Below are 17447 nucleotides of genomic sequence, written 5' to 3' on the forward strand. Positions count from 1 at the left end.
CTGTCCCTCCCCCAACGCACACGCAAACGTTCTCTCTCTCAGAATAAATACACTTTAAAAATTAGATAAGTAAACCATTTACAATCTTATAATGTGGTAAAAATAGCAGCAGTCCAATTCATACCAAAAAAATCTGACCTTCTGAACCTGTGTGACTCAAGAAGAAGAAAATATAGGTCACAAACATCGTATGATTCAGAAAACTGTGATATGACCTGAAGTTCCTACAGGAATCGGAAGAGGAAAGAGCTACTACAAATACCAGTTATCAAGAAAACTAAAAACTCAAGTCTGAGCTTACCAAAGAGCTTATCTATCAATTCCCAAGGACCCAGACACACTAAAAGTTCAAACAAGAGAAAGCTGGACTGATGCCAGAAGTCAAAGGGCCTGAAACAATTGCACGGTCCCTCTTTTGTCTGAAGAAAAATATTTGCTCTGTTTCTTGAAAAGGATAAGAGACTTCCACTCCTTACAGCTACCTGAGAAGAGACTTTACTTTGTTCTCTATAAGGAACAAAAGGAGCTAAATCAGACTGAAGCCAGACAGGCCCTGTTGCTGAGGAGGAAGTGCCAGTCAAGTGTGTTTTTCATTCCTCTTTTTAAAAAGGAGGAAGAAACAAGTTTCCCAATCTGTCCCTTAAAGCAGGCTGAGACAAAGGGTGCCAAGAATAGTCTTTGTGATGCCATTACACAGTCCCCAGAATCAATTCTCCGTCCCCCAAAGCCTTATGCAAGGAGAACCAGAAGGACACACAGAAATGTGTACAAACCCCACCCCCCATGACATGACTGATCACTCAAAAAAGATGGGAAGATAACCCACCTTTAAAGACTTTCTCTTCTTAATTCTAGGACATAATTGCATTTAACAACTACTAACAAAAATCACCTATAGAGTATGCCACAACCCAGTGGGAACTAAAAGTTAGATTTAAAGGTTCCCCTAGCAATTTGACTAATGCCAGAAACTTTACTCCACCTTCTCCCTAGAGGACTTCAGGCAAGTTACTTAACCTCCCTGAGACTCAGTTTCCTTCTTTGTAAAACAGGAATGGCAATATTTGCTTCATCAGGTTGTGGTGAGGCTCCAACACACAAAGAGTGGTGGAGTGTCAAAACTGTTGCTGTTATTGCTGTCACTAGTACTGAATACTCCTCAGGGTTCACCGTGGTCTCCTTCGCCAAACAATACAGCCAACTAAAACCCCAGAGACCCAAAATGCCACCATTCCCAAGAGTAGCAGATTTTTCTAAGAAATACTTCAAAGGCTATTACCAAACAACAAAGTAAAAAGTACTCAGGAAAATAAAGGATATTTGTGTGGCAAAAATAATTAAATGAGATACCTCTACAAAAGTCAAGTCAATTAAAAAACAACCAGGGATACCTGGGTGGCTAAGTCAATTGAGTGTCTCTCGATTTCGGCTTGGGTCATGATTCCAGAATTGCGGGATCCAGCCCTGTGTTGGGCTCTGTGCTGAGTGTGCAGCCTGCTTGAGATTCTCTCTCTCTCTTTCCCTCTGCCCCTCTCTCCCACTTGTTCTCTCCTTCTCCCTCTCTCTCTCCCTCTCTCTCTCTCTCTCTCTCTCTCACACACACACACAAACACACACTCACTCTCTCTAATAAAAATAAAAATAAGAACAGAACTAACTCAGAACTGTATCTGCAACCTGGCTAAAAATTCAGACCCAAAATCCTACCTTCCAACAGCATTCCAGGAGTGTGAATCAGAAAACTAACAGACCTCGAAGGGGCTGTTAAAATGAGTCCAATCACCTCATTTCTTGAGTATCTGCATCTCTCTCCACTGCACTAAGTAGGCAGTCTAGGAGTCCAATCAACTGTGTAATACCAACACACATTCCATAACACAGAGGATCCATCCCAAGGTTAATTCTCTCAAGAAAAAAAAAAGTTCTTTAAATACTAAATCTAGGACTACTTGCATAAGTAAAGCTCTCCCAACAACTGGAAAATTAGCAACAGAATGTCAGGCCTTTAATTAGAGGCCTAAAAGTGGCCGAGTACTCTTTAGAAACTCCACGTAGGTGGAAATATACACAGTTTTCTACAATTGGCAGCTTTGTTTTCATTAATAGGACTTTTTACAAGACATTTTAGGATACTTCAAATGACACTATATAGGATCCAAATCCAAAATCCAAAATGTGAGTGCCACAGCCAGCAACCAGACTAGAATACTTCCACACAGCCCTGCCTGACTCCTAGACTAGACTGAGCTTAGAGGTGGGCAAGAAAGTTCAGGGAGAGCATCACCAATCTAGAACAGGTAGACACAGGTAACACATTCTGAAGGCAAGCACACCTGGAAGCAGAAAAACTTCATTTATTACCTGAATTGTGTAGTACTATGTATGGACTTCTAAAAGATATCCTAGGGGCAGGGCACCTGGGGTAGCTCAGTCAGTTAAGCATCCAACTCTTAATTTCGACTCAGGTCGTGATCAAGCCCTGAGCAGGGCTCCACGCTGAGTGTGGAGCCAACCTGGGATTCTCTCTCTCCCTCTCTCTCTGCCTCTCCCCAGCTTGCAAACATATATTGCATTCCTGCTTTCTCAAAATTAATAAACATTAAAGCAAAATAAATAAAATACATGAAATAAAATAAAATAGAATAGAAGAAAATAGAATAAAGATATCTTAGGGGTACCTGGATAGCTCAGTCAGTTTAAGCATCCGACTCTTGATCTTGGCTCAGGTCTTGATCTCAGGGTCATGAGTTCAAGCCCCACGTTGGGCTCCACGATGGACATGGAGCATACTTAAAAATAAATAAATACATAAAATGCATAAATACTAAAAAATAAAAGATACCCTAGAATATGCCAAAGTGATAAATATGGTTAAATCCAGATAGAGAAATTTTAAGTAATTTTTTAATCCATAATTTCTAAATAAGAGCTGGCCTGGTATAGCGGTATATGGGCCCTGCAATCAGACTGGCCAACTGAATCCCAGCTCTGTCATTTTCTTGGCAAAAGAAGGTTTCTTGAAACAGTTACTGAACCAGCCTATACTTCAGTTTCCTCGTCTATAAAATGTGACCACTGAGAGTAGATATAATAATAGGGTTACCATGAAGATTAAAAGATTTACCAAATGAAAAGTGCTCACTATTCTAGAATGCCAATGCTTGTACTAGAATGATAATTTCATTCCATAATGAAGAATTAAAATTAAAATAGCAGTAAGAGGGGCACCTGGGTGGCTCAGTCAGTTCAGCGTCCGAGTCTTGATTTTGGCTCAGGTGATGATCTCAGAGTTTGTGAGCTGGAGCCCTGCATAAGGCTCTGTGCTGACAGTGCAGAGCCTGCTTGGGGTTCTGTCTCCCTCTCTCTCTGCCCCTCCCCTGCTTGCTCTCTATCTCTCTCAAAATAAATAAAAGCAAATGTTAAAATTGCAGTAAGAAAAATTTTTTAAATCAGATAAATGAAATTTAATACAAATTCTCTTAGGCAAAATGAAACTGTCCACTGTAGCAGTCTCCAAACCATTTCATATAAAAGATCTGAGTACTGACATCTTTAAAAAAATAAAGCTACAGGGTAATGGTTAAAACAACAATACCCAACACTCTCAGAGTGCTTTTCATGTCCCAGGAACTGTTCTTCGCACTTTACATAAACTAATTTATGATCCTCACAGCCACCCCATCAGGTTCATGAGGTCCCAAGGGAACAAGTCACACTGTCAGTGGTGGATTCAGGATTCAAACCCAAGCAGTCTGGCTCCAGAGTATAAATACTTAATTACTACAGAAAACTCCATAGTGCCTGAGATAGAACTTCCTAGTCAGTCTCTCTTCTAGTCATTTACTAGCCTCACAGGTATTAGCCCCTCAATAATTGTTTTACTGCCTTACAAAATCAATTGGAAATCTGTTTGCTTAATATTTGTAATGTTCATTTCCTCAAAGGAGAAGAAGTTAAAGAATGACAGCAAGGAAAATGAAAAATTTCTCACCCCTTCCTTTACATCAATATATGGTTTTTGAGAGAAAAAAGGACTCTAAAGTCTTTGACGAGAAATGACTCTGAATTTGATAAAATACCATATGAGACTATATCGTGAAATTCAGCCACTCTGTATTTACCCTACACAACTACCAACTCCATCAAAGTAAAAAAAAATTACTTATCAACAGGAAATAGAGATAGATGCCACAGCAAATTTACTTCTGTCTGGCTGCTAGGCCAGAACATAAATCTCGAAAACATTAATCAACAGAAGATATGATTCTGCATACTCAGTCAAACCTGTGTATACTCTTTTGTCAAACATGAACTATAACATAAACACATCTGAGAAAAGAAGGGGACTCTTACATGTATGGTCTCATGCCCACCCTTTCTCATCCATGTGGCGGGCAAAGTGCTAGTGACCTCCTTGCACTGCCAGAGTTAGTTCCAAATCAAGATTCTCTATAACCAACTTAGTTTACCAGCCTGTGCTAGACTCTCTCCAAAGACAGCTGCCATCAAATCCTTCCTACTCTACTCCCATGCTGCCCCACCCATCAAGGGATAACATATTTCTCACCGCCCTCCTCTCCCCCCCCCCCCCCGCCCCGAATATGGGGCTGAACTTGTGACTTGTTTTGACCACAGAATATGGCTGAAGGGCTGTGTCAGTTCCAGGGCTGGCAGCTTCATATTTGAAAGACAGCATATTCAGAACAAAGTACAGAGGCAGTGGACATTCTGAGAGCAGGGAAGGGAATATGGGATATTATATTCTGGGGGCTTGAAAGTGCCAGATATAAAGGTGATGTGATTTAATGGGTAAAGATATGACAAAGACATAAGAAGTTTCAATGATGGACTCTTACCACTGAGCTGTTATATAATCTTTTACAAATCACACTGGCGCTGAATTTCATTTTTCTCCAGGTACAAACTGAAAGTAATAACACCCTTTTTGTAACTTAAAGGAATCATGTCCTTGGAGTACATTAGAAGAAATGGGTTACAAAAAATTGAAGGCAGAGTTACTACTTTTGGAAGTACAAACCAAGTCAAGAACTAACAATAAGGACAGTGCACAATAAACAGGAGTTCGTACAAAGAAGTCTGGCACCTTCAGTTATGAGACAGTGCAAAGGAAACTGCAGGAGCCATGAAGCAGAATCAGAGAATACCTTTAATTAATCACCTGACAAATTAGAAGCAAATAATTTGAGAGAATCAAAACCAATGCAATCAAAATTAGACACATTCTTCATAAGAACCAAAAGCCCAGAGATAAAACGCTAATAGAACCTACACCCCTACTGCAGATATGCACAACATCTATGTTCTGAATTACAAAACTCTTCAATACAATTGTCTCCACCTAGAAAGCTAGGCTAAGACATGATAATGAATTGAGTACCTGGTACAAAGATTGTCAGCCCAAATTTACCAAGAGATAAGCAAGCAATACAACCTCTTTTGTTCTCATATCCACCATCACCCCCAATGTTTTTTTATATTTATCAACTCAGAATAAGGCACACTTCTACATGGTATATCACAAATAGGCTAACAGCTTTACAAAATGTTTTGAAGATGCAAAACTAAATAAATTCTAATTGCTGTTTTTATAATAAAGAGGAGGAAAAAGCACTAGCTTTTCTGCTGCGGAGTTTGCTTACTAGGGCTTCCTAAAGTAAAAATAACATGACCTAATGTCTGAAACACAGCAGAGTTTGTACTCAAAAACAAAGTGTGATCAAAACTGGAAACAGAAAGCCGTAAGTTCCAAATCTGAGACTGACAGTTTTCCTTATTGTCACTTACCTCAGAAGGATAACGAAAAAAGGAATGAAGTGTTATCTGCAAACTATTCTGGGGAAACCGGACTAAGAATACAAGAATCCCTGGAAACTCAAGGAAGAGCAAGGAGGAAACCACTGAACCAACAAGAAAGTGAAGCTCAATTTTTGAGTCCCAAGCCATCAACAGAATCAAGAAGCCAGGAACGTTAGCCTTAAATGCACAAAAATGGCGAGAGACTTTCTATTAGTAAGCAAAGAAAAAAGAGTAGCTTTTGATGAAAGAAATTTCAGAGGCAAAAACAGCTTAACCCCAGAACTGGGAACTGACCCCAACTGCCTCAGGCAAACAGACCTAATGACTTTGGCAACAACATCCCTTTCATCCACCCACAATATTAGGAGGCTGAAGTAAAGCTGATTTCAAATCATGAAGGATCACATCTTTCTGTTTTCTGCACAGTCTTTGGGAAAAAGAAGTGTAACTCTCCTCCCACAGTAACACATTGCCCCCAGGATTCCTGGAAACCCCTGGAGCCATAGCAACAGTATTGTTAAAAGCTTGGAGAACATTAACCAAGAATCCTCAGGAACCCCAGGACAGATGAGATTACTGAGATTATTGAGATGAGATTATTTAAGAAAAATAAAACCTGGAAGAGGTTACGAAATGCATCCAGCTTTGCAAGAGGCATCAGTAGCCAAAGCAGGATTTGAATTCAGGCTTTTTCTTCAGATAGTATCAGAACTTGACTCCCAGTCCTTGGCTCGGCAGATACTGTGTTCAGTGTTCAGTGTTCTCCAATGTTAGAGTCAGCCCAGGTCAGGTTCTTGGCTGACCAGAATAGGGAAAGAAAAAATCTCCCTCAAGGCTTCAGGAAAAGAAGTCAAATTAGTAAATGTACAGCTCTTATGCTAAAAGGTCCAGATGCTCCTCCATCTTGCCAATCACATTTCTCAGCCAATCAAAATAAATCACTGGATTTAAGAACCTGGATTCCATTTCCCCAACTTTCCGAATAAAAAAAACACTTAAAGAAGGGGAGGAGAAGGGGACACCTTGCTGGCTAAGTCGGTTAAGCAACTGACTCTCAGTTTCGGCTCAGGTCATGATCTCACGGTTTCATAAATTCACTGCAGTGCATAGCCTGCTTGGGATTCAATCTCTCTCTCTCACTCTCTCTCTCTCTTTCCCCCCTCCTCCACTCACTCACAATAAATAAACTTTAAAGATTTTTAAAAAAGGAAGGGGAGGAAAAGGATGCAAAAGCAATGATAGCCAAGAAATGTTTATTGAACATTTACTATGTACTCAGCACTATTCTAGGCACTGAGAATACTTTACTGAACATCCTTGCCCTCAAGACACTTATGTCATTATGTAATTAAAAATTGGGGCACCTGGGTGGCTCAGTCGGTTGGGTGTCCGACTTTGGCTCAGGTCATGATCTCGTAGTTTGTGGGTTCGGGCCCCGCGTCGGGCTCTGTGCTGACAGCTCAGAGCCTGGAGCCTGTTTCGGACTCTGTGTCTCCCTCTCTTTCTGACCCTCCCCCAATCATGCTCTCTCTGCCTCAAAAATAAATGAACGTTAAAAAAAAAAATTGAGGAGTGCTGCCAACACCCCAGCGGAGAAGCTGAGGTCATCAATGAATCTGAAATATTTAAAGTGGATACAAAACTGTCTCAGCAATGCAGACAATTAAGGGTGTTGTTGTGGGCGATGGTGCCGTTGGTAAAACATGCCTCCTGATATCCTACACAAACAAATTTCCACTGGAGTAGGTACCAACTGTTTTTGACAGCTATGCAGTCACAGTTATGATTGGTGGAGACCCATATACCCTTGGACTTTTTGATACCACAGGGCAAGAGGATCATGACAGGTTACGACCGCTGAGTTATCCACAAACAGATGTATTTCCAGTCTGTTTTCCAGTGGTCTCTCCATCCTCATTTGAAAATGTGAAGGAGAACTGGGTGCCTCAGATAACTCACCACTGTCCAAAGACTCCTTGCTTCCTTGTTGGGACCCAAATTAATCTCCGCGATGACTCAAGATTGAGAAACTTGCCGAGAACAAACAGAAGCCTGTCACTCCAGAGACTGCTGAAAAGCTGGCTCGCGACCTGAAGGCGGTCAAGTATGTGGAGTGTTCTGCACTCACACAGAAAGGCATGAAGAATGTATTTGACGAAGCAATATTGGCTGCCCTGGAGCCTCCAGAACCGAAGAAGACCCGCAGGTGTGTGATACTATGGACGTCTCCAGACCCTTTTCTGCACAGCTGGTGTCAGCATTGTACTAAAAGCAACGTTAAATCAAACTAAAGATTAAAAATTAAAATTCGTTTTTGCAAAAATAAATAAGCAAATAGAGGATACTTTAGTGGCGCCTGGGTGGCTCAGTCGGTTAAGCATCCGACTTCGGTTCAGATCATGATCTCACGGTTCGTGAGTTCGAGCCCCGCATTGGGACCCATGCCGACAGCTCTGAGCCTGGAGCCTGTTTCGGTTTCTCTCTCTCTCTCTCTCTCTCTCTCTCTCTCTCTCTCTCTCAGCTCTGAGCCTGGAGCCTGTTTCGGTTTCTGTGTCTCTCTCTCTCTCTCTCTCTCTCTCTCTCTATGCCCCTCCCTGGCTCGCACTCTCTCTCAGAAGTAAATAAATGTTAAAAAAAAAAAAAAATTGAGGATATTTTCAATTACTCAGTACGCTAGGAAGAAAATAAGGATGGGGCGCCTGGGTGGCTCAGTATGTTGAGCTGCAACTTCAGGTGAGTTTGAGCCCTACATCAGGCTCATTGCTGTCAGCACAGAGCCCACTTCGGATCTTCTGTCCCCCTCTCTTCCTGCTCCTCCCCTGCTTGCGCGCTCTCTCTTTCTCTCTCAAAAATAAACATTAAAAAAATATGGAAAGGAATGTTTTTGGGGGGGCAGATCAAAGGGAGGAAATCCGTAGCTGAGCATCATTTCCCATTTTTCTGAGTGAGACTGAGAAAATGAGTAAGTCAGGAGAAATTTTTTAATATTTTCATGTAACTTAATACTGTAATAAATACAATCCAACATTACTTCCTATTGTTAATTCCACATAAGACTAAATTTAAGTAGCATTTAAATCATCCTTTACTTCAAAAGTAAACAGTGATCTTAAAGCCTTTTAAGTACACAGCAGAAAAATCCGAATATTTATCCAATTATGGCCAATTGATAAACGAAAGTGGCAGAACATAACGTATATTTAAAGCAATACTTTTATCTAACATTCATTGAACATTTGCCACACACCTGGCAGTGCTAAGCACTCTTCCATATCATCTCATTTATTTCTCACAATGACACTACGAAGATAGGTACTATCATTATCCCCATTTCATTTTGCAAATCACGAAACTGAGGCTTGAGGAGTTAAACGATTGGCCCATGTGGAGGAGAGATTCAAAATCCAAGTAAGTTGCCAAAGTGCATGCTCTGACCACTATACACACTGCTTTTATAGAATCGGCATTAAACCTCAGATCCAGAAAAATTCCTTTTTGTGTCCTCACATCTAGCAGGTCATAATTATAAAGTTGATTCAGAAGAGAGAATGAATAAATTCAAATGAATCTGAGTCAGAACACAGTGACTCATGCTATATACCCTGACATCCATGCCTCAACCTACCTATCCATAAAAGGGACTACTCTCACCACAGCTAACCATTACTTGCCTCCTGGAGGGTTGTATTAGTTAATATTTGTAATTTTATTTAATTTTTTTAAATGTTTATTTATTTTTTGAGAGAGAGCACAAGTGGGAGAAGGGCAGAGAGAGAGGGAGACATAGAATCCGAAGCAGGCTCCAGGCTCTGAGCTGTCAGCACAGAGCCCAAAAAGGGGCTGGAACTCAGGAACCTCAATATTGTGACCCAAGCCGAATTCGGACGCTTAACAAAGCCACCCAGGCACCCCAATTTCTCCCTTTTTTTTTAATTTAAAGAAGACATACCATAAAACCCAGCAACCACACTCTCAGGCATTTATCCCAGAGAAATGCAAAACTTACACAAAAACTTGTACACAAATGTTCACAGCAGCTCTATTCCTAATAGCCAGGAACTGGAGACAAATTCAGATGTTCTTCAATGGACAAATGATTAAACAAACTGTGTAACATTCAAAACATGAACTACTACTCAGCAGTTAAAAAGAAAGGAACTATATTGACTGATTCAGGCAACCAAGTTGAATCTCCGGGGAATTAGGCTGAGTGGAAAGGCCAATCTAAAAGGTTACATATGCTCAGGTCATGATGTCATGATCTGTGGGTTTGAGCCCCACTTCGGACTCTGTGCTGGCACCATGGAACCTGCTTGGGATTCTCTCTCTCTGTCCCTACCCTACTCATGCTCATGTTCTCTCTCTCAAAAATAAATAAACTGAAAAAAAAACCTTTTTATAACTAACTAAATAGCTACATATGGGGGCACCTGGTTGGCTCAGTCAGTGGGGCATACAATTACATCCTTTTTAAATTGTAGTTGACCTATGTACATAGAATTCTTGAAACAACAAAGACCAAATTAGTCGGGGCGGGAGGGGGGTGGGGATTACAGATAGGGCAAAGGAAGTAGGAGATGGACCCCCTTCTCCTATGGGTATTTTCCCTTGATTCTCTGCACAAAGCTTTACTGCAACTTTACCCATTGCACTTGCCTGATGATTTATGATTTGGGGATGGGTGTGGCTATAAAAGGGCATCAAGGGAGATCCTTGTAGTGATGGAAATGTTCTGTATCTTGTTTCAATGGAAATATCCTGGTTTTGTAAGATGTTAAAATCGGGAGAAACTGGGTAAAGGGTACACCTGATCTCTCTCTCACACATTATTTCTTAAAACTGCATGTAAATCTACAATCATCTCAAAATAAAAAGTTTAACTTAAAAAAAAAAGGTAACATATGCTCCTCAGTAACAAGTGAAAATTAGTCTGATCAATCTCCCTCCCAAACCCTCCCATTTCCACCCTCCTGAAATAACTATGCAAACTCACTGCTTAGACAAACATGTAGGTATCTTATTAGATGTTCTGTGCATCAAAATGAGATTATGTATACTACATATTACCCTGCAACCTACCTACTTCACCTATTATCACTGTACCATAAAGAGCTTAAAAAATCTTTTAAGTGCCAAGCAGGATGGCAGGTATGGAATATTTTCTGACTGGTACAAATCTGGCAATGTTTATCATGTTAATATACAGTAGCTGAGACAGCATCATTTAGTGAGTGAAAAAGAGAGTACAGTACAATACAGAAGCAGTATTGTAAAGAGATCCACACAAATGCAAGGTCTTCAGCAGCTATTCTAGGATCCCAAATGCCTCCTCCATGGAACTATCCTCGGGGGCCCACAGAGCAAGAAATGCTAAAAGATTTCTTTTCAGCAGAAAACTGCTAGAGGGGATAATTCTCCCACATACTCAAGGCAAAGCAAACAAACTTCTCTGAAAATATATTACTCCTTCAAGCAGAAGTGCAAAATGTACAGTTGATAATTTTTAAAACATCCGTTTTTGTAATAGCTACTACCACTTCTATTGAGTGCTAATGTTTTACATATTCTATCTCTAAAGCTCCCTCCTACCCCAGTCCCATTTTACAGACAAAAACCTGGCTCAGTGTGAAATTGCTCACCCATAGTCAAACAGTGAGTACACGGTAAAGTTGGTGTTCAAAGCTATAAAACTTGTGCTTTTCCTATTTTATCCAGTTTTTCTATATTACCACATGCCAACAGAAGAGAGTCAATAAATTTAACACTGTATTTAGTGTTTTTAGTGTATTTAGGCAGAAGCCATTTTCCACATATGTCTGCTGACTTTTTTTTTTTTAATTTTTTTTTTTAACGTTTATTTATTTTTGAGACAGAGAGAGACAGAGCATGAACGGGGGAGGGTCAGAGAGAGGGAGACACAGAATCCGAAACAGGCTCCAGGCTCCGAGCTGTCAGCCCAGAGCCCGACGCGGGGCTCGAACTCACGGACCGCGAGATCGTGACCTGACCCGAAGTCGGCTGCTCAACCGACTGAGCCACCCAGGCGCCCCTGTCTGCTGACTTTGATCCAATTTTTTCCCCCATTTAGTATATTTTGGGGACAGTATACTATGTAGCACTATTGTAACAGGGACAGAAAGGTAAACAAAACCTCAAAGAGCTCTCAGTCTGGTGGGGAGTCTGCAACTGTTGTATACCCTAACTATATAGCTGCTATACTGAAATGTGGCAAGTACTACCCACAAGGAAGTACAAAGTGCTATGCGTTTGAAGAATCCAGCTATCCACCCAAAAGCAAATGATAATCTCTCACATTAGCTTCCTTACAATTAATTGCTCTTCATTTCAATTCTGCTCTGCTATACAACATCCTTCCATATAAAATACTGCCTTGGTCACATTCAGTAAGTACAAATGAAGGCCTGCCAACTGAGGTCAGCATAAAGCTCCTTCTCTAAAAGTAATGATGCAATTTTTTAAAATTTTGGCAATGAAAATGAAGTATCTTTAACCTTTCTGGTCAAACAATGGATGTACGGAATTTAAAGTGACGAAGACATCATTTTGAACATAAGATCTTACAAAGTTAAATTCACCTGTCCATCATTACAAGATTCACTAAGGGTAGCTCTAAGACAAAAGCCCAGGTTTCTCAAGTCATTGTATGGGGTTCCTTTTCACTACTGCTTCTTTCTTTTAAGTTCAATGAATATGAACTTAATGAAGTTCAGGTTTTCTCTTTTCATCAACAATAGATGCATCCATGAATAAGTAATCATGCACAGTTCAAAAACTATCAAAAACAAATATGCTGAACACCATAATGAGGTACATACAGAGGTAAAGGACTGCCTATCCTTGGTATGGAAGAAGTTTTTCAGGTATTTGGGGGGGGGGGATGTCAATAGATTCTTAAAAAATTAAAAAAGCCATCAACAACATCATCATCATCTCAGCAACAGCTAGTATGTTAGGGGTATCCACTATGAGCCAGGCAACTTGAAGGTGAAGGTTCTTTCTGATCCTTACAGCCACTCTTGAAAGAGGTGTTTGCACACACTAGGTTTATAGAAATATTCCCAAACTCCACAGCCACCCCAGGGGCTAATTCCAACTCCAGAGTGTCTGCTCTTTTCCCACTACCCCACACTCCCTAGGACAGAATAATTGCACTGCATATGTGGCTGGGACATCAAGTCACTTAAAATTTTGACATAATTTCCCGACTGGCAGTTATGTAATTTAGCCACTTTTCAATCTTCACGTTTTTTTAACTAATTTTCTTTCGTGATTCCTCAGTGGCCTTCCAGGTTGCTTTCTTTTCTTTAAGAAGCAGAACCCTTTTTCCAGATGAAATCTTATGTGAAAACACTAACATATAAAAGAGATCAAAATGAGCTGCTCTGGTTTAAGCAGAGTGGGAGAATCAAACTCTTCCTGACTCTCACGCCACCCCATAGGCACCTCCAAAGAACACACTTAACTCTGGGCACCTGGCTGGCTCAGTTAGTAGAGCATGCAACCCTTAGTCTCAGGGTCATAAGACCACAATGGGCATGGAACGGAAGGAAGGGAGGGAGGGAGGAAGGAAGGGAGGGAGGGAGGGAGGGAGGGAGGAAGGAAGAGAAGTGATAGTATAAAAAAGAAAAGAAGAATAACATTAACTTAAAGACTCTAACTTCTCTAGCTCAGGTTTGCCATTCACCATCTGTATAACCTTTGGCAAGAAAATGTTTCACTTTTCCTGTCCTTTATTTCTTTTAAATTTTTTTGAATATTTATTTTTGAGAGAAAGAGAGAGAGAGAGACAGAGCATGAGCAGGGGAGGAGCAGAGAGAGAGGGAGACACAGAATCCGAAGCAGGCTCCAGGCTCCGAGCTGTCAGCACAGAGCCCGACGCAGGACTCGAGCCCATGGACCGTGAGATCATGACCTGAGCCGAAGTCGGACGCTCAACCGACTGAGCCACCCAGGCGCCCCTCCTGTCCTTTAAAATAGAGATACTACCATCCATTTTATAGAGCTTCATTGGTTTGTTATGAATATTACGTGGAGGAACAAATATAAAATTCCCAGTACATGTTAAGTATTCAAAAGTTGGCTCCCCTCTCTTTTATCCTGCAGAGGTAACAGTTGTTGCCAATTCAAGAAAGCTCAATAAGTATATTTGATGATATCTGTAGTAGCAGAGAAGTGAACAAGTAAATGCTCCCACAGCTCAACTGAAAGAGACATAATAAATCCTCCATTAAAGCAACCTACCAATGATAATACCCCCTCCCAGCTTAGCTTCCCAGTCAATGACCCATGAACCTCAAAAGGTGTTCTTTACTAATAAACACTTATTATGAGATTCTTTAATGTACACCCTAAAGTGTCAGGTGAATGTGTTAATGTTCTCAGTAATTTAACTTTGGCATTTCCTGAGCTGAGCATTTAAACTGGCAATTTTGGGGCGCCTAGGTGGCGCAGGCAGTTAAGCATCCGACTTCAGTTCAGGTCATAATCTCAAAACTCGTGAGTTCGAGCCACACCTCAGGTTCTGTGCTGACAGCTCAAAGCCTGGAGACTGCTTTGGATTCTGTGTCTCCCTCTCTCTCTCTCTGCCCTTCCCCCACTCAAGCTCTGTCTCTCAAAAAGTAAATAAACATTAAAAAAATAATAGTAAATAAACTGGCAATTTAATACTACATTTAATGGGTATTTTTATATTTATGTTTTACAGCATGAACCAATGTTCATTCATTTGCCCATCTTCTGGGCTTCTATTTTTCCAAGCACTACAAAACAAAAATACATCTGTCATGTGCACCTTCCTTAAGCAATTTTAATCTGGCCCTTCTAAACAGTCATTAAGAATCTATTACCTTAGTCTGTTATTGATAATGTGTTCCTATTTCTACATGTGTAACAGGAGACCAAAACAATTTTTACAGGAAAAGATTCTCAGTCCTCATCTAAACCCAGCCAACAACTCTCAAATCACACACACTATGGAAGCTGCAGATGTTGGCTTTGATCCCTATGGTTTAGGAAGAATCACAACAATAATATATCACATAGCCATGAAAAGACTCCTTTACGATAAAGAACACATCCCTGAGCGTTGAACATGGGAGCCAAGAAGATTCAGAATGCTAATCTTCCATTTTACTAGGAGACCTTCGGCAATTTACCTAGTCTCCACTGATTATTTCTTCATAAAGAAAATGAAAATACACTCATTACAATGCCAGAGATACTGTTTTGATTAACTACCTGGGGTTTGGTTACCAGGGACCTCAGAAGTCATCTTTCTCATCTCCTTCATTTCTTAACAAGCCCATGCTTGAGTCATCCTACAAAGACAGTTACTGAGTCTTTGAAGAACATATTTCACAACCTTCCTCAGTAATATCCCAGTATCTTGTTGTCAGGAAGTTCTTTCTAATTTGTAATCTATATCCCTTCTGCTGCAATTAAAACACATTCCCTCTTGTCTTCTATGGGAAAAGAACATCTGCTTAATACCACCTGAACAATATCCCTTCAAGAGATTATAAAATATAGGAAGCCCATTTTAAACAGCTTCATGTAAATGCAACATGGCTTTAAATGGGTCATCTTAGACAAAGAACATGATTAAGAGTCTTAAATTCCCAGTTCCATCACTGACTTGCTCTGAAGATGATAGGAAGTTAAAACCAAGCAGATGCTGTACCTCAATTACCCCATCAGTAAAATGCAAATGATAAAACCAGTATGTTAGGAGAACTTAGTTCCTCAAAAAACTAAATATAAAGGCAAGAGATTCTCAATCCCAATCTAAGCCCAGCCAACAACTCTCAAATCACTCACTCTGTGAAAGCTGCAGATGTTGGCTTGATCTCTATGGGTTAGGAAGAATCATGAGAATAATACATTACCAGATAGCCTTACAATTAATTACACACCTAGGTAGATACCCAAAACAACTGAAAACAAGGACACGTACATGCATGTTTACAGCAGCGTTATTCATGATTTCCAAAAGGTGGGAGCAGTCCAAATGTTCTTCAATGGGTAAAGGAACAAATTATGATATATACAATACATATACAATACAATATATACAATAGGTTACATATTGTTATGATTCCTCTTTTATAAGAAATTCAGAATATATCAACCTATAGATACAGAATGCAGACTGCTGATTTCCAGGGGCTGGTGGAAGGAGGGAAATGAAGAGAAACTGTTTTACTTGGAGTAATCGAAATGTTTTGTAACTAAATAGAGGGTGGTGGTTGCAAAACATTATGAATGTATTAAACACCACTGAACTGTTCACTTTGAAATGGTTAATTCTGGGGCACCTGGCTGGCTCAGTCAGCAGACCATGTGACTCTTGATCTCAGAGTTGTACATTCAAACCCCACATTGGGTTTGCAGAATTACTTACAAATAAAATTTTTTAAAAACTTTTTTAATGTTTATTTTTGAGAGAAAGAAACAGAGCATGAGTGGGGGAGGGGCAGAGAGAGGGGAAGACACAGAATCTGAAACAGGTTCCACGCTCTGAGCTGTCAGCACAGAGCCCGACATGGGGCTTTAACTCTGGACCAGTGAGATCATGACCTGAGCCAAAGTCCCAAGCTTAACAGACTGAGCCACCCAGGAACTCCTAAAAATAAAATCTTTTAAGGGACGCCTGGCTGGCCCAGTCAGTATAGCTTGCGACTCTTCATCTCAGGGTCATAAATTCAAGCCCCACATTGGGCATGGAGCCTACTTAAAAAAAAAAAAAAAAAAAAAAAAGTAAATAAATAGCACCTGGGTGGCTCAGTCGGTTAAGTGTCCATTTTTTTTTCTTTTTAAGTTTATTTTGAGAGAGACAGAGACAGAGAGTAAGTGAGGGGCAGAGATAAAGGGAAACAGAGAATCCCAAGCAGGCTCCGCACCATCAGCACAGAACCCGATGAGGGGCTCGAACTCACCAACCACAAGATCAGGACCTGAGCTGAAACCAAGAGCTGGACGCTTCACCAACTGAGCCAGCTAGGCACCTCTAAGCGTCGGACTTTTAATTTTGGTTCAGGTCTTGATCTCACGGTTCGTGAGTTCCAGCCCCACATCAGGCTCTACACTGATAGTGCGGAGCCTGCTTGGGATCCTCTCTCTCTGCCCCTCCCCTGCTCATGCTCTCTCTCAAAATAAATAAATAAAAACTTTAAAAAATAAATAAATAAACAAGGGGTGCCTGGGTGGCTCAGTGGTTAGGCATCTGACTTCTGCTCAGGTCATGACCTAGTTAGTGGTTTGTGAGTTCAAGTCCCACATTGGGCTCTGTGCTGACAGCTCAGAACCTGGAGCCTGCTTCAGATTCTGTGTCTCCTTCTCTCCTTCTGCCCCTTCCCTGCTTGTGCTCTGTCTCTCTCTCTCAAAAATAAAAAAAATATTAAGAAAAAAATTTTAATTAATTAATTAATGGTTAATTTTGCATTGTATGAATTTCACCTGAATAAAAAAAAAAAGGGGGGGGGAGGCTAGAAGAACTAGTGGGGACAATATCCATAAAATGCTTAGCCCTTCCCAGAGAAGTCATCATATAAAATTCTAGGTAGACTGGTAGCCAAAACGTTTAATATTATCTCATTATGGCCTATTAGACT

General features: G+C 40.5%; 1 protein-coding gene and 1 pseudogene across 11 annotated transcripts in view; one reads left to right on the top strand and one right to left on the bottom strand.

Moving 5' to 3' along the window:
• Window positions 1-17447, bottom strand: part of AMBRA1 (autophagy and beclin 1 regulator 1) — a 179874-nt gene that overhangs the window by 152687 nt on the left and 9740 nt on the right. For 2 of the 11 annotated variants that reach the window (XM_043581120.1, XM_043581115.1), the window contains exon 1: window positions 2679-2784. The exons of the other annotated variants lie outside the window; for them this stretch is intronic. The gene's annotated coding sequence lies outside the window, so the exon portion shown is untranslated. Of the gene's footprint in view, window positions 1-2678; window positions 2785-17447 lie in introns of those variants that run through there. 11 annotated transcript variants of the gene reach the window in all.
• LOC122483757 lies at window positions 7391-8172 on the top strand (annotated as a pseudogene).

Source organism: Prionailurus bengalensis, chromosome D1 (assembly GCF_016509475.1).
Source record: "Prionailurus bengalensis isolate Pbe53 chromosome D1, Fcat_Pben_1.1_paternal_pri, whole genome shotgun sequence".
In the NCBI taxonomy this organism is placed as follows: Eukaryota; Metazoa; Chordata; class Mammalia; order Carnivora; family Felidae; genus Prionailurus; species Prionailurus bengalensis.